Consider the following 24,959-nt stretch of genomic DNA (forward strand, 5'->3'; position numbering starts at 1 on the left):
TGACCACCAGAGGGCAGCTCCTGCGTTGAGCCTCTGCCCCCTGGTGGTCAGTGCACATCATAGTGACTTGTCAACCGGTTGTTCTGGTCGTTCCGCTATTCAGTCACTGGGCTTTTATTATATAGGATTTCAGTGTAGGGCCCTAAACAGCATATATTTGTTTCTATGTTATCTAGCTATGTTCTAGAATTTGCCTCTGGAGGCCCCAACACTTCAGGACTTTGGGTGGCAATGCTCTTTTTCACCCTTGCACACAGCATTCTTGGACAGAATTAACTTGGTGTTAGTAAATGTGTCATTTTATATTTAAAAATCCATTTGGATGTTAATGCCCCTTTTCCTTAAATGGGTCTCAATGGAAAGCCCCCCTTTAGCTGTGTGAATTTGCCCTGAGGGGGACGAGGCATAGTGGGACTCATCGCTGCTAATGGAATAATTAATAGGATGTGTTTAAGACTGAGAACGGAATGATTAAGAAAACCCTTGATCTGAGTTGCTGAAAATCAAATCTAAGTTTTCCGAAGTGTTTGTGAGCTACACCTGGTATGTTGAGTACCATGCTCAGTCTTCCTTGGGTGAAGAGGAGGGTGAACAAAAAAGAAAGGAGAAACATGGGCATGGCAAGACAGGAACTGAAAAAGTCTATTCAAAAATAGTGAGTGAGGAAAGTTAACTGACCTGTTGGTTTTCCCCTTTCAGAGAAAAACCAGGTGCCCTGGTCTCCCAGAAATCAAAATGTTATGACTTTTCTAGCCAGATGGTGCGTGAGGCAGGAATGGACATGACGATGTGCTTTCAACATGACTCATTCTTCTGCTGAGGCTGGGTGTTCCCAGGCCGTACTTTTCCAGATGGTTCTGGGTGGACAGAGCAGGACCCAAGGATTTGCAGATGGAGATGAACAAAAATAGACTCCGGGGAACTTGTTCAAGAGAGAAACAGGTGATGGGTACAAAGTAACTATGGATAATGTTGTTGGGTGTGATAACGGCGTATGGTTATCATTTTGTTAATGTAATATGATTACTGGTTCTGGACTTCTTGCAGGTTTATGGTGTGTAAGCAACAAACTGTCATAATGCCTTGGATTTGCTTATATAAATATAAAGTTGACCAAAATTATAACTGTCATTTTATAGAAAGGTGAGGTTAGCGATGGCCTCTGCCTGTCAAGAATATTAAAAAAAATTTGAGCCAAAACCGGTTTGGCCCAGTGGATAGAGCGTCGGCCTGCGGACTCAGGGGTCCCAGGTTTGATTCCGGTCAAGGGCATGTACCTTGGTTGTGGGCACATCCCCAGTAGGGGGCGTGCAAGAGGCAGCTGATCAATGTTTCTCTCTCATCGATGTTTCTAGCTCTCTATCCCTCTCCCTTCCTCTCTTCCTCTCTGTAAAAAATCAATAAAATATATTTTAAAAAAAATAAAATAAAAAATAAAAAAATTAGAAAAACAAGCATGTCATGTTTTAGCAAATGGAAAAAAAAAAACACACTCAATAACATCATTTGTAAAATTGAAAATATATGTTTTTTCCTCCAGGATCAAGTGCCTTTGATAGAGCTCTCTTGGTTATGTTGCTACCCAATTAAAAGCAGAAAATATGTGATTGGGTGGAGAGACCCATTTCTTCATGTTCTACCTGCCAGTCTGGAAGGAGAAAGCTGTTGTTGGGTAGATTCATCGATAGGACCCTAAGGGGGTTCCTGCGTGGTTGTTCGCAGTGCCCGGCATTTGCTTCAGCACAAGTTGAAAAGTGCCTCTCCCATCCTCCCCTCTTTTCTCCCACTACTGCAGCCTCTGCTTCTCAGAAGGCAGGGACTACAAGTTCTTTCCACCAATCACCACGCCAGGTGCAGCAGATGCAAAATTCATTCATTCAATAAACATTTTGGGTCCCAACTATGCATTAGGCAGAAGGACCCTGTGCTTGAGTTAATGCTCCACTGGTGCCATTATGACATAAATCAATAATTTTTGAACTAGGGGCTCTGCACTTGCATTTTGCACTGAGCCTTCAAATTATGCAGCTCGCCCTAAATGGTGAACAAGCAAAACAGACATAAATCCCTGATCTAATGGAGCTTATTTTCTTGGATTAGATTTGGGTCCTGGGCCCTGGTGTGGGGGTTAGGGGAGATACATATAGTCCTGTGAGAGGAGACATGTAGGACATGTAAATAAGCCCAGCAGGATGGGGGAAGAGGAGGGGAGGAAAGGTTCCTTGGTGGCAGGGCAAGGTTGTCTTTGCTAGCAGAACTGGGTGGGCAGGAGAAGAGCAGAGGCTTCTCGGAAAGGATATGTGTCCATGAGCAGTGGCATAGAGATGCAGGTGGGAAGCACTCCCATGTGCCTTTGAGAAGGCTGAGCTCACAGTCTGATGGAGACACTATTGTGAGAGACAGGCCAACGAGGGGCTCAACTCTAGAGGAACTTACCTGCCATAATAAGAAATTGAAACTTTGGGTCAAAAGTTCTCAACTCTTGGCTACTCATTAAAATCATTTGGGGGGATCTTAAACATCATACCAAGCCCTTATTTCCATCTGCTTGTTTTTTGAACCGCATGGCAAATTGATCTGTTTTTTTCTATATATTCCATATCCCCTGGATGGTTATGTTGTTATATAATTTGTACTGCTACAGGAATATTACTTCATGAATTTTGTGTCAGTACATGTCTTGGGTTTAATAAAAAATAACCCTCTCTTAGAGAGAGCTACAAATATGTATAGGGTGTGGCAAAAGTAGTTTTACAGTTGTGAGTATGCGAAACACAGAGTTTCTTCTTAGATTATTATTTATAAACTAGAGGCCTGATGCACAAAGATTCGTGCAAGAATAGGTCTTCCTCCCCCTGACTGCCGGCACCGGTTACCCCCAGCACCCAGGACCTGGGCTGCTTCGCTCCGGCTGCTGCCAGGCATCTGGGACCCGGGCTGCTTCACTCCAGCTGCTGCCGCCACCCACCAAGCCGGGCCATGTGGCCACTCAGAGCACACCCCAACCCTTGTGTGTGTGTCACGGCTCGGAGCACGCCCCCACCCCTGGTGTGTGTGTGTGTCTGCTGGGGCTGGGGGCGGCATGCAGTCCTCTCCTGCCCATCTGGGCACCCAGATCCTCCTGAGCAGTCGTGATGCAGCCTCCTCAAGCTGGTCGTGATGCCCAGCTAATTTGCATATTACCTGCTTATATATATAGATCATTGGATTATTTTATGTACAAATAACCATAAACCTACTTTTGCCTCAATCTGTATTGTGAGCAGGCATGGCCAAATGTGGGGTTTCCTAAAGTTACTCTTTGTCTTTCATTTTATGAGAAAACATTTTTTTAAGTTTGCCAGGGCTGACCCGCAGACTCTGAACGACAGATGAATGATTACTCTAACACACGTTTCTGTGAAAGAGAGGGCTAAGGTACTATTGGCTATCACCACCAAGTAGCCCTGTTCACCTGCCTCCTTTGGCTTTTATTGTCATAACAGCTTGAATTAAAATGAACCTTTAGATACAATCAGCAAGATAAGCATCCTTGAGAAAATATATGCTTCTACAAGGTCAGGTCTAAAAGACTAAACATTGAGGTTCTAGCAAAACATCCCAGGGGATTGGACTTATCTGGAAAAGTCAAGGTAGGGGCTACTGCCTTTGGCAAGGTCCCCTCAGAGGCCCCCGACCTTTCGGAAAATCCTCCTTACAGACATTTCAACCAAGTCCCGTGCTTCCCACATAAGTTAAATAGCAAGCACAGTTTGAATACCTATCAGTAGATACAAATTTTTAGCAAAATGCTAACCATCCATTAAGTAAAAATCTATATATATAAAACCCTAATATGCAAATATCCCAAACAGTGGAACAACTGAACAACCAGACAACTAACCAACCAAACAACCGGTCGCTATGATGTGTGCTGACCACCAGGGGGAATGCGCGAAACACGGTGGGCATCAGCAGCAGGTGGCAGAGTGCGGAATATGGTGGGCATCAGCTGCGGCAGGATGGTGGAACAGGTGAGCAGGGTGCCAGACCAAGGTGGGGCACCGGTCGCTGTCATCAGGGCGAGCCTCTGGAGGTTACTGAAAATTCTTTGCTCCTGCACACTGCAGTCCCACTGGGTACTCACACCTGCTGCTGGCACCAGCCCCGCTCGCACCTGCTGCTAGTGCTTGGTGCGGCCCTGATCACTCAGTGCAGCCCTGATCACTCGGTACAGTCAGCAGTAGCTGCCAGTCCCAATCGCCCCTCAAGGCTTCTCCACCTCCTTCTGCTCCTGAGGGGTGATTGAGGCAGCAGCTGCTGCTCACACCTGCTGATGGTTCTGGCCCCAATCGCTCCACACCATCAGCAGGTGCGAGTGGGGCCGGCGCCGTCAGCGTGTGGGAGCGGTGGTGGTGGGAGTGGGGCTGCTGGCAGACAGGGGACCCAGGGCTGCAGTGGGAGGGGTTGGGTGGAGGGGGGCCGGAAGGATGGGCCAAGACCAGACCCTGTTCCCAATCACAGGGTGCACGAATTTGTGCACTGGGCCCCTAGTAAATAAAGAAATAAAAACATCGACTTTCAAACAGATTAAATGGAAATAAGTTTAACTTCAAAGGAAAGCGTTTTACCAAAGAGGCGCCAGGGGAAATAACTGTCAAAGGAATATTTGAAGTGAAAGAGTTTTGAGTGACTACTGTTGGGTTCGCACCAGGAACAAGGTGGATGCACATAATTCACCTACAGTATATTTTTGGCTTGATCACAATTTGAGCCTTGACTGGCCTCTTACGTAAATTGGGCTAATAAATCCCTTTTCTATCTTCTTATTTGTAAAGAAGGGTTGGTCCCTTTTCAGTCTGGGTCATATTCCTCCTACAGGTATGAAGATGAGGATGTTGTATGACGCTTTGCCTCTATAGAGGATCAAAACTTGCTCAGAGTTTTAGAGAGTAGGAATATGCAGAAGTAGGAAGGACTTTAAAGATGAGTCACAAAGCCAACTTTCTGATGTTGGAGGGTAAGGAAAAGCCAAATAAACTAGAATTATTTAACCCCAAGAAGATTGGACTTTCAATATAATAAATAGCCATTCTCCCTTGGGACTGTAACAATCCCCATTGGGGCAAGTGTATTGTAGGGGAGTTAGGAAGAATTTCCAAGTAATTATAGTAGAAGCAAAGAAATGACTGAGTTTATGGGTGCTAGTGGGGGATATTACACTATGGCCTGTTAAGACATAAAGAACAGACCATCTGACTGATAAGTGGAAGACTTCTCACCCTCTCAGTTGATGATGCAAAGCAGTGTCTATTACCCATGATGCATCACCACCCACATTTAATAAATGATCCCACACATAAGCGGAGGTGATTTCCAGGCAGAAAGGGTACCTCATGGCTAACTGAGAACCTTTACTGTTGGTAAAGAGATCCTCAAGGAGGAAGATGGAAAGTGTGTTATCATTATCATATCCTTTTTAGAAGGGTGTAGCCCATGGGACTCCTCAGACCAAAATAACCCCCTTTGGCAGTGCTTGCTACATTTTTTAAGGAAGTGATAGTTCTAAAACGGCAGCATGCTGAAAGCATTTCTCACTAATCAGTTAGTGTATGTAAAATGATTTCCTCTGAGAACCAGGAGCTGTCTCAAGACATTGTGTCGAAGAAGGAAGTATCTGGAGTCTGGCCCCATTGCCAGAAGGACCTGACAGGTACGGAACTAGGTGGATGTGTGAGCTGTCACACTCACTTCCACTGTGGATTCACGCAGCATTGTGTGTGTGTGTGAAGAATTGCTCAGTTGAGAGGGTTTGAACCTAGACAAAATTATAATGGAAAAAAAATCAAATGAGTATTCTGCCAAGAACAGTTTTTTGGTGTTTTTGTTTTCCTCACAATCAACACTAGTCTGGCAATCAGCCATGACAGAAAGATGCCTCGAGCAGCCTCTGGAGGGGAATTTTCCATCAGATTCTAAATTTTGTTCTTTATCAGAATGGAATATAATGCTTTAAATAGCCCTTGGCATTCAATCAAGTGGGTGAGCTTATGCTCTCATCTTGATTTTCACCTGCCACAAGACTATTGTGGGGTCAGCCGTGGGCCTGTGTCCCTTGTCCTGATGTTTGTGAATGACATTCATTATGCAGGGGATGATTATAAACACCAAGCTAAAAGTCCTCAAGAATTTTTTATGCCCTTAGATTCTAAACGTTTTTTCAAGTCTCTCTGTGAAGATAATTGGTTTCTTAGAAAACTAGTTGACATGTGGATGGGGGTATTGTCAGTCCTTTACTTGGCCCATGTCTATCCCTTAATCTGGATCTTATTGGAATGGGTTAAGGAAATAAAGCAATCAGACAAATTCCAGCAAGGGGAATGGAAAACTATTCTTATAAGCTCAGTTGGTCGAGCCCATGGTCTGGATATAGAGTGAGCACCTCTGTTAAGTGTTCTAGTGTAGTGGTTAAGATTGTAGTCTTTGATGCCAGATAGATTTTGACACAGATGGACTTTGCCATTACACAAAACTGGGTTTACCAGCTCTCCCCTTACTACTGTGAGCCCCTGGGCAATTTACTTGACTTGCCTGCCAACAGTTTCTTCATCTGGAAGACTGGGTTAATAGTATCTAATGTATGGGGGTGATATAAGCATTAAATGGAATAATGTTGAAAATGAGTTTCAGAGGGCCCAGCCCATGCTTGCTTGTATACATTTTCATTAATGTTATTAGAGGGGAGAATGGCCAGTGAGAGTCCTTGTGTAGGATTTAGTCAAGAGGCACTCACATTCACTCTCACCTCCTTCTATGGTGCCTTCCCTTACTGTAGAGGTTAGAAAACCCCAAACCTGCGCATTTCCCAGATCCTCTATCAGCTAGAAAATTATTTACTGTGATCAGATTTGCTTATGTGATTTGCAAGGAGGAAGTGAGATAGTGACCTTTTCCATGCTGTTTAAGTATATTTTCTGCAGGCAAACAAGGTCATGGGATCATGGAATTTTCTGAAGCACTTGTCTGACTTTGTAGGTCATGAGAGGCAATGACCTTCTGATCCTGGCTTTCAGATCCTTGATTCTTCATCCCTGTACAGCAGCCATGGTGATATGTTCTTGAACCCATAGTTTCTGGGGCAACTCTCTGATTCCCTACTTTCTTGATTTTAGCAGAGGGAACAGCTACCTGGTGGCCAGCACTTCAGCATTTTAAGAGTTTCTTTTGCAGGCCCATCTGAAAGCCCACTTCTCCAGCCTTTCCATCACTTCCCTTATTAAATCCCTTTTTGTTTAAAATTGAGTGAGTTCTGTTTCAACACCAAATCCTAACTCCGTCCTAAGGGGATAATGAAGAAAGGGAGAAGATAAAAGGAGAGGGGATGTGGGAAAGAAAAGGTACAAGAGGTAAGGAGAAGAAACACCCACAAGTGATGCTATTCCAGATAGAACACAAAAAAACTCAAGGAGGAGGAGCAACAATGCCATGAGGTCTAGGTTTAAAATCTGTTAATAAGTGGACATCAAGGATCACATTGATCTCAGGGGTAGCTGAACAGCCTCTAGATGCTCTGTCATCATATTGGTGTGAATAGTGTGGGTCCCTGAGTATCTGATTAAAGCCTTTGCATGATATAAAAGTCCTTCTGTGGCCTCTTATTCTATCAAGGAAGTGTGAAATGCAGCTAGTCCCTCTTAGAAAATTATTCCATAAATGATTTGAATAACAAAATTTGATGGAAAAGAGTTACTTTGGTTGTTGTTTTGATTAGACTGGAAATGCATAGACTCTGTAAGTGTCCCAGGTCTGGGAAGTCATTACTTATTGGTACTTTTCTACCTGAGGCTTGATGATTAAGCCACTCTCTCCCCATGCTGTGGAATTATCATGGACATAAGAGCCCTTAAGAAAAGTCTCTCATTAGCATATTTATCCACAGGTGTTTATAGATAACAACTCTTAGTGAAATGTCAGCATGCTTACTGCTCTTCATCTAGCACTAGTTTACCAGCAAGTGTGCTGTGAAGAAGGCACTTGAGTATAAAGAAAGCAACCACTTCTCTAGTAGCAAATTGGGACCATTCTGCCTCCTCTTCACACAAGATACTGGCAAAAGACAGTTTCAGGAAAAAGTTTGATGTTCCTGACCTTATCAACAACCATGAATGAGGTAATGAGGCTGCACCTGTCTCAACACAGTTGAAATCTTTTTGGAAAAGATTTCCTCTCCCATCCTGTTGGAACATCATCATCAAAGAATATAGACAGAAGACTAGACACCAGCACAAGAGATGATAAAATCACTGAATTCATGGATGTGATACATTAAACAGGGCAGAAAGACTGCAGCTCCATCCATTAAGAGGTGAAATCTATCTCCCCACCCCTTCCAGCTGAGCTGGCTCTGTGACTCTCTTTAACCAATAAAATGGAAGAGAGGTGATGTTTTATGACTTCCAAGCCTAGGCCACGAGAGGGCTTTTACTTTCTATTTTTGTCCCCTTGGAATGCTACCACTGCTGTGTGAAGAAGCTCAGGCTAACCCACTAAAGGATGAAACAACAGAGATGATCTCTCTTACCTGAGATTCCCTAGACCCGTGGTCAGCAAACTGCGGCTCGTGAGCCACATGCGGCTCTTTGGCCCCTTGAGTGTGGCTCTTCCACAAAATACCACGGCCTGGGTGAGTCTATTTTGAAGAAGTGGCATTAGAAGAAGTTTAAGTTTAAAACATTTGGCTCTCAAAAGAAATTTCAATCGTTGTACTGTTGATATTTGGCTCTGTTGACTAATGAGTTTGCTGACCAGTGCCCCAGACCAACCCACCGCCAGCTGATCCACCAGGATTGCAACCTCCTTGACTCCAGGCAATACCAGCAAAAGTCACCTGGCCCATTGATCCCAGCTCAAATTGCTGACCCACAGAATTATAAGCAAATAAGACAGTTTTTATTTTAAGCCACTACATTTTGAAGTATTTGTTATGTAACAACAGACTGACACAATTATCTATAGTGACATTGACCAATCCAAGGAGAGAGGGAGGGACATACAATGCTGTAGGTGTTGGTGGTTATTGTAAAGCCACACCAAGTTTTAAAAAGATTCTACACCTTCATATTGGATTCTGTATGAATGACTATTAGCAATTTTTTGCATACCCTTGGACCAATATACTTCAACTTGGGTTCATATTTTTAGATGGCACCTTAGATTTCTTATTTCATAAATCTTCCTGGCCTGGGATTTTTTTCAACTTATACATTTACAGGTTGTAGTATATATAATAAGAAATATATTTGGTCTTTGTCCCTGATTCTTGCCACAAAGCTCCTTAAACCCTTGGAGCCCTTTTTGAATTTATGCTAATGAAGTGACTTTTGGAAAGCCCTAGGTAGCCTAAACTGGGAGCTGGTTGCCAGGAAAACCAAGCATGTAACTAGAGAGTCGGAACTTTCAGTCAAGGCCTTGGACAGGGAGGGATAGAAGCTGGAGATTGAGTTCTATTACCAATGACCAATGATTTAATCAATTGTGCCTATGTCAAGAAGCCCTCATAAAAACCCAAAAGGACTTGGCACCATGGAGTGTCCCAGAGAGCTTTCAGGTTGATGACTTGTGGAGATTAGGGGAGAGTGGCCCACTCAGAGGAGCGTGGATGCTCCACACCCCTTTTCACATACATTGTCTTTATCTGCTGTTTTTGAATGATATCCTTTTATAATAAACTAGTATCTAGCAAGCAAAATGTTTTGCTGAGTTCTATGAGCCCCTCTAGCACATTAATCTAAACCAAGAAGGGGCCTGTGGGGACCTCCAATCTACAGCCATTTGGTCAGAATCACAGGTGACAATCCAAACTTTCCATTGGCAACTGAAGTTGGTAGTGGTGTTGGGGTTGGGGGTTGGTGGGCAGTTTGGTACAATTGAGGCCTTGATTGTGAGAATTCAGTTAACTGCTTGATGGTATTTGAAAAAACACACATCAGACAGGTCTTTTGATTATTTTTTTCCTTCTGTGATCAACTGTTTCCAGACTGTTGATCATTGATATTTCTAATAATTCAGGCTTCTCACATTCTATTCTTTTAAACCATGAAGATGCTTTATGTTCATCCCCATTATCTCGTTATTTTGCTCATTATTCTCATCTAGTCTATCATTTTGAAAAAAATTAGTTACCTCTCCCTGTTTTGTGTTGCAGCTAATAAACATATGTCATGTAAATAACAGGACAGGTCTGAATCTACCCAGACAGGAGTGACCAATGCATATACCTCTAATGTGGATGAGACTTTTTGAATTAATGAATGCTAGGTCCATATCACAGAACTCCTAAGTTATGTTCAATTTTATATATGGAATTTAAGTGGTAATGGGAGGCAGGAAGGAGGAATAATGATGAGGCATTGTATTAGTTTTCTATCCTGCATAATAAGTTACAACAGACTTAGTGGCTTAAAACAACACATTCATTCTCAGAGTTTCTATGGGTCAGACGTCCAACCATGGCTTAACTGGGTTCTCTGCTCCGTATCACACAAGGTTGTGCAATGACTAGGCTGCATTTTCTTATCTGAAAGCTTGACTGAAGAATACTCTTCTTTCAAATTGATTCAGGTTGTTGGTAGAACGAATTATTTCCTGGCGGCTGTGTGACTGAGGTCTCTCCTTTTCCTGTCTAAGGGATGGAGGCTACCCTCAGGTCCTCAAGGCCATCACCAGTTCCTTGACCTTGGGCTGTCTCAGTATGGTTGCTCATTTATCAAACCAACAAAGAGAATCTCTAGTGCATGCTATCAAGACAAAGCCTTATATATACATTTCCTAATGTAATCATGGGAGTGACATTCTATCATCTTTGCCATATTCTATTGGTTAGAAGCAAGTCACAGGCACTTCAACAGTAGGGAATTATAGAGGACAAGAATGTGGGGGTCATCCTAGGGTCTGTCTGCCCTAGATATGAAGTTTTTAGCACATGGAATTTTATCCCTTTGAAAGATGGAAAAAAAAAAAAAAGGAGGTATAAGAAAAAGCATGAAAGCCCTGACCGGTTTGGCTCAGTAGATAGAGCGTCGGCCTGCAGACTGAAGGGTCCCAGGTTCAATTCCAGTCAAGGGCATGTACCTTGGTTGTGGGCACATACCCAGTAAGGGGTGTGGAGGAGGCAGCTGATCAATGTTTTCTCTCTCATTGATGTTTCTAACTCTCTATCCCTCTCCCTTCCTCTCTGTAACAAAATAATAATAATAAAAAATATTTTTTTAAAAAAAAAAAAAAAGAAAGAAAAAGCATGAAAGCAAGAATAAACTTGGTGAGGTGCTGGTCTGGATGACTTAGAGGGCCAAGTTGAAGAATGGTGGGAGATAACATTGGCTGATATATTAATTAAGATTGTATCCCTCTGGGAGTAACACACTAATGGGGGATGAAACCCAATAGTGTGTTGGACTGGATACATTCTGGCTCACAAGAGCTGACTATTGAATTTTCAGGAATTTTGCAAGCCAGTTGTCAAATACAGCCATTATTAAAAGTTAAATGTTATAAATGTACAATTAAATTAATTATGTTAAAAAGTTAATAAATAGTAAAAATTCATCACAACCTAATTATTTCACTACATTTCACTATTATCTATTCTTTTGAAGTTATTTGCATCTCTGTTATCTAGTAGTTGGAATACAATATAATAGTGTGCTATTGTACATCTGTTCTCATCTTTGCAGTCAGTAACACCACATTGGTAGCTTCAAATTACTCCTAGAGGGACACAATCTTAATTAATATATCAGCCAATGTTATCTCCCACCATTCTTTAAGTTATATCACAGAAAACAGCAAGTGCTAAAGATCAGGGCTTTTTTCCCTGAGGCACTGGGAGTTAATATTTACCGAGGATTAAACTTCACACAAGTTTGTTTGTTTATTTTGATTTCTCAAACACCTTGGAAGCTTGGCCCAAGGATGTTAGGGCTGAGGTCTCTGCTATGTCTTGGCTTTTCTCTCATGGTTTCAAGATGCCTCTGCAGTTCTTACTAAGCAGGAAGAAGAAGGAAGAAACGAAGTGGAAGAGGTAATGCCCCTATTTATAAAACAAGCATAGACCACACCTCCCAACTTTATAATTTACATGTATACATGCATTGAGTCATTTTTATATTCATGACAATGAAGTGGAGCACATTTCACTACCATTCATTCCATAGCAGAGGAAACTGAGGCTTGGAGAAATTTTAGAGGTCATAGAGAGTGTTTATTGCAAATTTAAGAATTAAAGCAAGAACTTAGATAGGCAGAGGAAAAATGATCTTTCTTCCCTGCAGTATCAAGGCTTGATTTGGAGGATCTGCTTCCGCAGTGTCTCACTCACATGGTTGACAAGTTGTTGTTGGTTATTTTATCATTCTTATCAAACACAGGTGGACAGACCTCTTTACAGGGCTGCTTATGTGTTCTCAGGACATAGGGACTGGCTTAGTCCAGGTGAGTGATCCAAGAGAGCTTAAGAACTCCAAGAAAGATGAGGTGAAAACTGCAATATCTATTGTGACTTAATTGGGAAGTCACCCATTACTTCTTCCATATTCTATTGAACACACAGGCCTGCCATGATTCAGTGTGAGAGAATACTATACAAGGTCTTGAATGCCAGAATGGAAAATGTATTTAGGACCATCTTGGAAGCTGATTCCCACAAAAGGGGACTTCCTTAATCTTCTGGTGTGTGTCTACAAAAATCCCATAGCAAACACTATGCTTGACAGTGAACTTCTGAAACTTTCTCCTGAAATTGGGACTGGGATAATAATGCTCACTATAACCACTTCTACTTAACATTGTCCTGAAGTCCTATTTTAAAAGAGAAGACAAACAAATAAGAGATGTTAGGATTGGTTGGACAGGAAGAAAAAAAAATGTCATTATTTGTAAATGACATGAAATCACATGGAAATTCCAAATGAATCTACAAACACACTTTTAGTGTTAATGAGTGAATTAAGTAAGATCACTAGATACAAGATCCATATATAAAAACTGATAGTTTTGCCAGCAATAAACAATTGGAAATAATATTGAATATCACCATTTAGATTAGTTTTAAAAATCAACTACTTAGAAGTAAATCTAAGAAAGATGTGCAAGATATATACACAGAAAAACATACATTACTGAGACAAATGAAGGAAATTAAAAAAACTAAAACAAATAAATGGAGGGAAGACTCAATGTAATAAAGTTGTCATTTCCCCTGAATTCATATCTATTAGTGCAATCCCAATAGGATTCTTTTGTGTGAGAGAGAATTGACAAGCTGATTCTAAAATGATAAGAAAATACAAAAGGAAAAGAATAGCCAAGACCATCATGAAAAAAATGAAGTTGGAAAACTTATACTACTGGTAACAATTTTATTTAGCCACAGCAGTTAATACAGCATGTAATTGGCACAGCGCTAAATAGGTCAAATTGATGAACAGATTCCAGTACCTAATATAGATACTAGATTTATGACAAAAGGACACTGCAAAACAATGGGGAAATTACAGTCTTTTCAATAAATGGTGCTGGGTCAATTGGATATCCACACAGAAGAGTTGAAGTTTGACTCCTAACTCATACACACGAAACTTAATTGCAAGTGGGCTGTATCTTTAAATGTGAATGGGAATTCAATACATTTTCTAGAACATGGCAGAATATTTCCATGACTTTGGAGCAAGCAAAAAATTTTTAAACAGGACAAAAAACAAATATTAACTGTCAATTGTATTCACCACAGATAGGTCTTTGGGAGCGAAGGGCCACTAACATTGTGAAAGAAGATAAGTGCAAGACGTATAGCTCACAAATAACTCATATCCAGAACACACAAATTATTGCTCACGTATCAGTTAGAAAAGACAAATAACACAGTAAACAAATGAGCAAAAGACTTGAAAAGTCACTTTATAAGAAAGAATATCTAAATAACATAAATATTAAAATTTATAATCAATATAGATTCTATATAACCAAAATACAGTGAGTCCCAAAAAATGTATACACACTTTAATAGCTAATAGCTCAATTTTGAAAATGAAATGTATTTTAGTAAACACTGCCTTTATAACTATTCAAAGTCTGTGTATACATTTTTGAGACACCCTACGTATATGAAAAGTGTTCAGCCTCATAGTTATCAATAGTCATCAGATAATGATGGCAATGCTTTTTTAATATATTGACTTGCGTGGTACTTACAGGGTATGCTCCATTTGTGACAACTTGCATGTTTCTCTTTCTCTCTCTCTCTCTCTCTCTCTCTCTCTCTCTCTCTCTCTCTCCCTCTCTCTCTCCCGATATGATTCTGACTTGGTATGTTTCTTTTTCTTGGTATGTTTCTGATTGCTTTCATGGAAATACACTGCATCCATGGATCAGAAGTCCCCCCAGATTCTCAAGAGAGTGATATCCCACTGGGAACCCACAGGAAGCTCATTTAACCACCGGATTTTAACAGCTGTGGCCCCTTTTGTTGCATACTGGGAAGCTGACTTTTAGTTCAGGGAGCACCAGGCCCATTTCACTTTTTCAGGTTTTGTAGATTGCAGCTCCATTTCTCCACCTCACAGTGGGGGTTTTAAAACTTTTGGGGGCATGGACATCTTTGAAAATTTGACGTGCTTTCTACACACTTTCCCTAGGAATAAAAATTCACATAGGTACTTTCAAAACAAAAATTTTACTTAAGGAGTAGGGGTAGGGATAGACCCCAGGGAGTTAAAATAGCAGGATTGGTATGATTGGTTTCTCTGCTGGTCAGCTCCGTTGGGATTACCTATTTAAATTCCCTCCACCACTTTTTTTAAAACCTTTTGGGTTATAAATGAAGCAATTTTCATCAAGTTAGACAATACAATGTAGGTTTGGGGAGTAAATTGAGGGACCTGCAAGCTATCATCAAAATACAAATAGAAAGCCTTGGATGTGTCTTTTCTAATGCTTTAAAGGAAAAGGAAACTTTCCTACTGGCTCTGAGAAGTGCTCCTCCATTAATCAGGAAATTTAAACAGAGACAGAGCCCTGAGGCCTTTTTGGGGGTGGTGGGTGGGTGGGTATTGGTCTTTAAATTGGTGGATTTCTTACGGGATGCTTTTCTTTACGAAGAAGTTTCAGGAGCATCTCTGAATTTAGTTCTCCCCACTCTGAACCCATCACAAGCTCTCTTTTGGGGGATATGTGCTGGCCTTACAGATTCTGAGCTACCTAACTAAAGGGGTCCAGTCTGCACCAAGTAGGCAACATAAAGGGTGGGACAAAAGTAGGTTTACAGTTGTATGTGAAACACAGTTTACTCTTATATTATTATTTATTAACTAGAGTCCCAGCGCACAAATTTGTGCACCAGTGGGGTCCCTCGGCCTGGCCTGTGGGGATTGGGCTGAAACCAACTCTCCGACATTCCCTAAGGAGTCCCAGATTGCAAGAGGGCGGTTCTCGGGTGATGCACCCCAGAATCATGCTCCTCCCTCTCTGGTTCCGGTGGTCACCCAAGAACCGCAGCTGCCAAGTCATCACAGCTCAGCAGCTCCTGTATTGAGTGTCTGTCCCCTGGTGGTCATTGCGCTCATAGCTACCAGTTGGATGGTCGAACAGTCAGATGGTCGCTTCGGCTTATATATATATAGATCATTGTATATTTACCCTATGAACAACTGTAACCTACTTTTGCCCCACCCTGTATATTGAGTTGGAGAACCAATTCCTTTTTCTCTCTCTCAAACTCTTACTAGCAAAATATTACTGAGGAGGGAATAATTTGTGTGCATATTTAAGAACCATGGTGTGTTTTTTTTTGGTTTTTGTTTCTTTGTTTTTGTCTTTAAATTCCACATAGCTAAAGAGATATTTTAAGACAGGAGGGGAAATACTTTAAAATCAATTAAAGTAACAGTACAATAATTCTATTTATCTTTCCTTATGTTAAAAGATAAACTGAGGCATAAGAAAAATGTTAAGTGTTTATCTAAGCAAACATGAAATCTAATGGAGCAGTGCCTAACTAGAAGGGGTCGGGAGTGCTCCACAGACAGGAGCTGGAGACAGGACTTTTATAGAGAAGATGCAGAAGTAAAGCAAGGAAATTATTTGATTGGCTAATAAGTGGTGACCTTATTTGGTAAAGCCTAGCTGGCTGTTTGTGATTGGATGTCCTTAGGTTTCAGGTCCTTAATCTTGAGGCATTTATAGGCTTAGGCTTTAGTTTGCTAACACAGGCAGCCAAAGCATTAGAACCACATCAGTCCATGGCCCCCTTGTTTAACTCATTTAATATTCAGCTAACCTGGATTCAATGCCTAATAAGAACTTTTGAAAGTGCTTTTCCTCACCTCCCGTTGGACAGTGAATTATGAGCCTACTTCTAATATCTTGAGGTGCTACCTTAATAAAATACCGGGGGAGAGTCAGTTATGAGCAAAGTGACAGTTCTTGACACTGGTGAGCCAAGTTGGTTGCAGCATATTTGCTTTCAACTAGCCCCTAATTAGAAGCAGATTGTCCACCTGCAACAGAGTAAAGTGGCATTTGGGCAACTTAGACACTAATCAGGCAGCTCATATAGAATAATTCCGTTTGTTTAGCCTTTCTCCACTACTTCTATAACCTGAGTACTTGTCCTTGTCTATGTTTATACACTAAAAATCTAGAGAATCTTGAAATCTAAAGACATCCTTCTAAATTTAGTTTGGGCTTCAAAACACTAGAATAAAATGCTTAAAAAAATTCTTAGCATTGGTCACAAATTCTTAGAACTTGAGATGGGCACACAGTCCTTATTCATATTTGCATTTTATGACCTGAATAATACATTTTGCATGAAGTCTCAGATACATATGAAATAGCTGACAAAGATTATAAAAATTAATGGTAAAGACAGCCAGACAAAAACCCTTAAATATAAAAAAATTTTTTTAGATCTATCAGAATTACTTAGCTCTAAGTCTTAGAGCCTTTCAATGATACTAGACAGGTAGTTTCCATTTTTTGAGAAATAAAAAAAAATTTTAGTGTTAGAAACATGAGCTAGCTAGATGCAAATTTAGACATTCAAGGAAATCAAATGACTTCATTCTTAGTAATTCATTTGACTTAAAAAGTTACTTTCTCTATGTCTGTATAAGAAAGTCCAAAAAGAATCCATGACATAGTGAAAGATCCTTTTTAAGCATGTTGAGCTGGACATTAACTATGTTACTATTTGTGTTTTATAGAACCAAACCCAAGCAAGGCTGCAGCTCACAAGCTCAGAAGAATGTGTTTGCATTGGAAAGCCCTCTCCTTGATCACATGTTGGGCCTGTGCAGATAGTACATTTCTTACCGGCAGTGGCAAGTCCATAACTCCTCCAGGTTAGTGCCCAATGTAGCATGGAGGTTATAATAGAGAGGGTAAGGAAATTCTTGGTCCAAGGCTATGTCTATTGTATGACAGACACTGTAGGGGAGGAAAAAAAATATTTTTCTTATACCCATCTTAGGTTCTCAGGCTGAGGCCCTATAATTAGATTAACAGAATACAGATTAACAAGAGAAAAACAAACAGAAGTTTATTAACACCTGTATAGATGAGTAACTCCAAGGGATGGTTAGAACTTGGGCTTACATAGCACCTTAACAAAAGAACATTTAAAGAAGTGACAAGACAAAGGAAACGGACTTTGAGTTTTTAGGGTGGCAAACTGTGAGAAGGCAGATGTGGGGAAACCAGTGGTAGATAAGGGCTGGTTAGCAAAGTGTATTATGTTGGTGCCTCTGGTGCTGACTCTGGTGATTCGCTTTTGCTTTTCCTGGTAGAAAGAGGAGGAGGGACACCTTTGTAAATGTATGTCCTGATTTTAGACGAATAGGGAGAGGGCAGAGCTTTTCTAGTATCCGCTTCTTCTCAATTGCCTTCAGCTCAAAATAATTTTTATGCCAAGATGGCATATTTTGGAATGGCATGTTCTGCTACTCTTCAATGCTACTGATGGAGTCTGTTAAAGTGTTTTTCCAGGGCAGCCACAAAAGGGAAATGGAGCAAGATGGAGCAAGGGTTTGTGGGTGATGAAGGGAACATGGGAGGCTCCAGTTAAAAACAAATTACATTTTAATCCTGATTCATATGCTGACCTACAGTGTGACCTTGGGAGGCCAGTGAATCTCTCAGAAGCTGAGTTTCCCCATGTAGAATGTAACTAATGTTACATTATTAACAAATGATAATCAAACGGGATAATGTCTGTGAAAATGCTTCCTCACCATAACTGTTGTAAAAGTAATAGTACTATTGACTTATTTTTTTATACTTTCATAGGGAGGTAGAATAGTTGGAGAGATGGCAATGGATAGATTGCCACTTGTGTCTCTGGATGTGTATGTGTGTGTTGGGGGAGCAGGGGACATGTGTGCCTGTATTCATGAATTTGTAAAATACACATCAAGGTAATTAAAAGAGATAACTTGTTTTGTATAATTCTTATTTATACATAATTAAAAGTAGTCACTTTAGTTTAAAAATAATTGATCTCTATTCTTCCTGGCAGTAATTAGATTGAAGAGCCAGATGTCTTTTAAAATTATAGTTAGGAAAGTGCATTTACATACCAATAAGCATATAATGACACCAAGGTTATTTTTAACTTTACAGGAAAATCCTTTCTCCCTATTCCATGCTTTCCCCCTTCAGTTATTGCCCAATTCCTCCAAACCCCAAGCCTCAGGTAATCGCACTTATTCTGATACAGGTGGACAGCATTTGATTCCTAGGTAAAATCCTCGATCTGAACCACCATGGCATAAATAATAACACACATTGTACTACTAGCTTTCACTTTTAATTACTTTTAGCTTGTACTTCTGGATGAATCACATCACCTAAGTTCAACCTTATGAAAGTTGGTCAAAGGATGTTTTCCTCATGTTTATAGAAGATATAACTGAATGTTCTTAGAAAATCTCTTTTGGACTGTGGCCCAGCTACAATTAAAATTGCTGCTTGAAAGACTTCCTCTTCTAGATGGCCTGGAATATTCCCCTCCAATTTTCACATAAAATAGTATGTGTTTCTTACTTGTGCTTAGTAAATTCAGAAAGCTTGGGGAATTCATAGGTTTTACTATTTGGCACTGGTATGCTGATGAGGCAGTAACTCCCCCACCACCCTACCTTGATTTGTAGTGTGTGCCAATTTTCCTGATACAAATACTTCCACCATGGCCAATTTCAAGTTAGGCTAACAATGGACTCTCCAAAGCAGGTCAAACTGACTCCAGCATAGCACTGAGACCATAAAGTTTAGGAAGTCAACATTTTTCTAAAGAGAAAGACCAGGTGAAGAGGAGTGGTCACAGTGGCTGTTGTTGGTCTGAGCTCTTTGGTATATGCTCTATGTATTAGAAAAACGTTTGAGTCAGTTTTCACCACAATTAGTTCAGGGAGGGTTGGTGTAGACACTCTCCTATTTGCCCATTACTTTTCCTTCCAACTATGTCTTTTCTAGCCTTAAAGAGTCTATAAAAAATTGAACTGTCTATTAGATATTATAGTACAGATACAGTTTACTTAAAAAACCCCACAGACTAACACATAGAAGTATATGAAAATACAACTCATCAAAATTTGTGGGATGCAGCAAAAGCAGTGATTAAAGGGAATTACAAAGCATATAATGCACATATTCCAAGAGAAGAGAGATCTAAAATCAATAATATAAGCTTCCACATAAGGAAATAAGAAAAAAAATTAGCCCTAACCAGTTTGGTTCAGTGGATAGAGCGTCGGCCTGCGGACTCAAGGGTCCCAGGTTCGATTCCGGTCAAGGGCATGTACCTTGGTTGCGGGCACATCCCCGGTGGGGGGTGTGCAGGAGGCAGCTGATCGATGTTTCTCTCTCATCGATGTTTCTAACTCTCTATCCCTCTCCCTTCCTCTATGTAAAAAAATCAATAAAATATATTTTTTAAAAAAGAAAAAAATTAAAAATTAAACCCAAAGTAAGCAGAAGAAAATAAACTATAAGAATTACAGTAGAGATCAATGAAATTGAAAATGGGAAATCAATAGAGATTATAAACAAACACAAAAGATGGTCCTTTGAAAAGATCAGTAAAATGGATAAAGCTCTAGCTAGACTATACAAGAGAAAATGAGAAAAAACACAAATTACTAATATCAGAACAGAAGCCATCACTACTGAGACTTTGATCTCATGAATATTGAAAGAAAAATAAAGGACTATTATGATTAACTCTATGTCTCCAAATTTGATAACCCAGATTAAATGGACCATTTCCTTGAAAGACACTCTCTACCAAAACTCACACAAGGAGAAATAGACTGAATAAGGCAATATCCATTAAAGAAATTGAATTAGTAATTAATAACTTAAAAAAAAATCAGGCCTAAATAGCTTTACTGGTGAATTTTACCAAACATTTAAGAAAAGAAGAAGGAGGAGGAGAAGAAGGACAAAGAGGAGGAAGAGGAGAAGGAGAATGAAGAGAAGGAAGAAGAGGGGGAGGAGAGGGAGAAGGGAAACGAGGAGAAACAACCAAGTTTCTACAATCTCTTCCAGAAAAATAGAAGCAGAGGAGGGCATACTTCCTAACTTATTCTTTGAGGCCAGTATTGCCCTAATACCAAAACCAAACAAAGACATTACAAGGAAGGAAATAAAAAACCCAGGTGTCTCATGAACATAGATGCACAAGACAACAAAATATTAGCAACTTGAATCCAACTATATATACAAAGAATTCTTCACTGCAACCAAATGAAATTTATCCCAGGTTCAACATTATAATCTTTCACATCAATAGGTTAATGAAGAAAAATCATGATTATATATCATAGATGCAGAAAAAGCATTTGACAAAACCAATACCCGTTAATGATAAAAACTCTCAGCAAACTAGGAATACAGGAAACTTCTTTAACTTGAGAAAGAACATCTACAAAAAACCTACAGCTAAAATCATGCTTAAAGTTAAGATACTAGATATTTTCTATCTAAGATCAGGAACAAGAAAGGATACCTGCTCTCATTATTCATATTCACCATTTTACTTGAAGTCCTAGTTAATACAATAAGACAAGAAAAGGAAACAAAAGGTATATAGATTGGGAAGGAGAAAATAAAACTGTCTTTGTTCACAGATGACATGATTGTTAATGTAGAAAATCCTGAAGAATAAATAAGACAAGTCCTACAACTAATGAGCAAAGTTGCAAGATATATGAAAGATTAACATATAAAACTAAATGGCTTTCCTATATATCAACAATAAACATTTATAATTTGAAATAAATAATACAATGTCAGTTACAATAACACAAAGAAATAAGATGCTTACATATAAACTACTGAAATATGTACAAAACCTATATGAGGAAAACCAAAACATTCTATGGAAAGAAATAAAATAAAATTAAATAAATAGGAATATATTTATGGATAGGAAAACTCAATCTTGTTTAAGATGTCAGTTCTTTTTAAATTAATCTATAGATTCAACACAATCCCAATCTCAGCAAATTATTTTATGGATGTTGATAAATCAATCCTAAAGTTTAAATGGAGATGCAAAAAGCTCAGGATAGCCAACACAATACTGAAAACAAAGAGGACTGACACTGCCTGACTTCAAAAGTTACTATGACTACAGGATCAACATAGTATGGTCTTGGTGAAAGAACAGACAAATAGATCCTTGGAATGGAGCAGAGCCCACACAAATATAGCCAATTGATCTTTGACAAAGGGGCAAAGGTCATTCAATGGAAGAAAGACTGACCTTTTCAACAAATGGTGCTGGAAAATCTGGACATCTTTATGCACAAGAAAGGAAGTTAGACACAGATCTTACCTCTTTCAAAAAAATTAACTCAAAAGGGTCACAGATGTAAACATAAAATGCAAAACTAAATAACTTTAGAAGATATCATGGGGGGGAATCTAGAGTTTGACAATAAGTTTTTAGATATAATACTAAAAGCATAACTTATGAAAAAAATGGTAAGTTGGACTTTATTAAAAACTTCTGCTCTGCAAAAGATATTGTTAAAAAGTGTAAAGGTCCTGGCTGGTGTGGCTCACGTGGTTGGACGTGGTACCATGCATTGAAGGGAGTGGGGCATGCAGGAGGCAGCCGATTCATGTTGCGCTCTCACATTGATGTTTTTCTCTCTCTCCCTCTCATTTCCTCTCTCTCTGAAAACCAATTAAAAAAAAAAAAAGAAGAAGTCCAGACTGGGAAAAATATTTGCAAATACATATCTGATAAAGGACTTGTATCTAAAATACATAAGAACTCTTAAAACTTGACAATAACAACCAACCCAATTTTTTAAAAAATGGGCAAAAGATCCAAACAGATACTTCACTAAAGAAGATATACAGATGGCAAATAAGCAGATGAAAAGATACTCAACATCATATGTCATTAGGGAATTGCAAAATAAAACAACAAGATACAATAGACACCTATCATAATGGCCAGTATCCAAAACACTGACAACATCAAATGCAGTGAGGATGTGGAGCAACAGAAACTCAAATTCATAGCTGGTGGGAATGCAAATGGTGCAGTCACTTTGGAAGACAGTGTGGTAGTTTCCTGCAAAGCTAAATATAGTCTTGCCACAGAGCTAGCAATCCTTGGTATTTGGCCAAATGAGTTGAAAATTTATGTCCACATAGGAAACCTGAAAATTATATCAGGCTTATTTATAATTGCTGAAACGTGGAAGCAATCAAGATGTCCTTTAATAGGTGAATGGCTAAATATACTATGATACTGTGATACATCCATATAATCAAATGTTAGTCAGTGACAAAAAAGTTGAGCTATCAAACCAGAAAAAGACATGGAGGAATCCCGAAGGCATATTGCAAAACCAAATACCTTTAGAAGATATCATAAGAGGTAAAAATGAAAGCACCCAGTCTGAAAAGACTACATCTATATGGTTCTAATGATGTGACATTCTGGGAAAGGCAAAATCACAGAGACAATAAGAAAATTAGTGGTTGCCCGGGGTTTTGGGAGGAGAAAAGGTGAGATGATGGAACCTGGGGATTTTTAGGGCAGTGAAACTATTCTGGAAAATACTGCATTGATAGATATATGACATTATACATTTGTCAAAACTCAGAACTGTACAATACCAAGAGTGAACCCTAATGTAAACTATGGACTTTAGTTTATAATAATAATGTACCAATATTGGTTTATCAATGGTAGCAAATGGACCACACTAATGCAAGATGTTAATGTTAGGGGAAACTGTTGAGGTGTGTTGAGGTAGAAGGGGTATATGTAAACTCCTACTCAATTTTTCTGTAAACTTAAAACTGTTCTAAAAAATGAAATCTACTAATTAAAAAAAATATAAAGTAGACTGTTCAACACAGAGAAATTTATTTTTCTCCTAAAGCAAGATTGGCAACCTTTATTCTATAAAGGATTAGATAGTAAAAAGGACAGGATGGGGCAACAGTAGGTTTACAGACGTTTGTATGGAAAATAAACAATAATTAATAAATAAAAATACAATAATAAACTGTTTTGCGTACTCACAACTGTAAACCTACTTTGTCCCACTGTGTATTTTACACTTTGTGGGCCATGTAGGTCTCTATTATGTCTTTTCCTCTTCCTCTTCCTCCTCTTTCTTCTTCTTAACCTTTTAAAATTATAAAAACCATTCTTAGTTTGCAATATGGATTGGGCCCAAAGAGCACAGTTTATTCATCTCTGCCCTAGAACACTTCCTCTTTCCTTAACCTCTGTCATAACCACTCATATTTCCCCTTATCTACATTTCAAGTAGAAACTTGAGATATTTAAATCCTCTTTATGTGACTTGGCCTAGTATTTGCCATGCTTATAAATAGGATACTTTTGAAAATTTTGTGAGAAAAATAAAGAGTCAAGAATTCCCACCCCTGGCCGAGTAGCTCAGTTGGTTAGAGCTGTCATCCCCATATGCCAATGTTGCTGGTTGGTCCTGCGCAGGGCACATACAAGAATCAACCAATGAATTCATAAATAGGTGGGACAACAGCAAATCAATGTCTCTCTCTCTTTCCCCCCTTCCTCTCTAAAATAAAAAGAAAGAAAAGAGAATTCCCTTCACTGGAAGTAAAAAAAAGGCTATATTTTTGTTCTCAGATATTCAACTCCTCTTTCTTTATCTTAGGATATTCATGAAGACAAAAAATAGACTGCACTTATTGGACTTACCTTGTGCATACTAAGGAAAATAAATTTTCATTAAAATTATTTTAATAGAAGCGTTATAAAAACAAGATTAGAGCGTAATTTATTGAAAATTGTGAAAACATAATTCCATTATTCTAAAAATGTTTGTTTTGCTTGTTAATTTCTAATTGTGTACATTGGCATATTTTTCAGAATACACATATTTCTCTGTATTTTATTAATTTTAATTTATTATTTTATCATGTTTGAAGCTTCTGCATGTCTTTTAATCATTATTTTAATCATAATTAATACATAAGATTCCATCCTATTGCTATACCAATATATAAACAGTTCTCTAGTTTGCTGCCATAACATTTTCATACCTATACCTTATTGCTTAGCTAAATTACTCTCTTAAGATAAATTCCTAAAAGTATAATATTTATATTAAACATAGAGATTATATTTGTAGTTCATGCTACGTTTGCATTTTTCTTACAGAACAAGCAATGTATTTTTAAAATTTTATTGATTTGAGAGAGAGAGAGAGAGAAACGTCAATTTGTTGTTCCACTTATGTATGCATTCATTGGTTGATTCTTGTATGTGTCCTGACTAGGGATCAAACCTGCAACCTTGGCATATTGGAACAATGCTCTAACCATCTGAGCTATCTCGCCAGGGCTGCAATATTTTTTTTTTACTAAAAATTTAAGAGTTAAATTTAGGGAAATGATTTGAATATGACTTT

The sequence above is a fragment of the Plecotus auritus genome, assembly GCF_963455305.1.
Source record: "Plecotus auritus genome assembly, chromosome: 3".
Classification (NCBI taxonomy): domain Eukaryota; kingdom Metazoa; phylum Chordata; class Mammalia; order Chiroptera; family Vespertilionidae; genus Plecotus; species Plecotus auritus.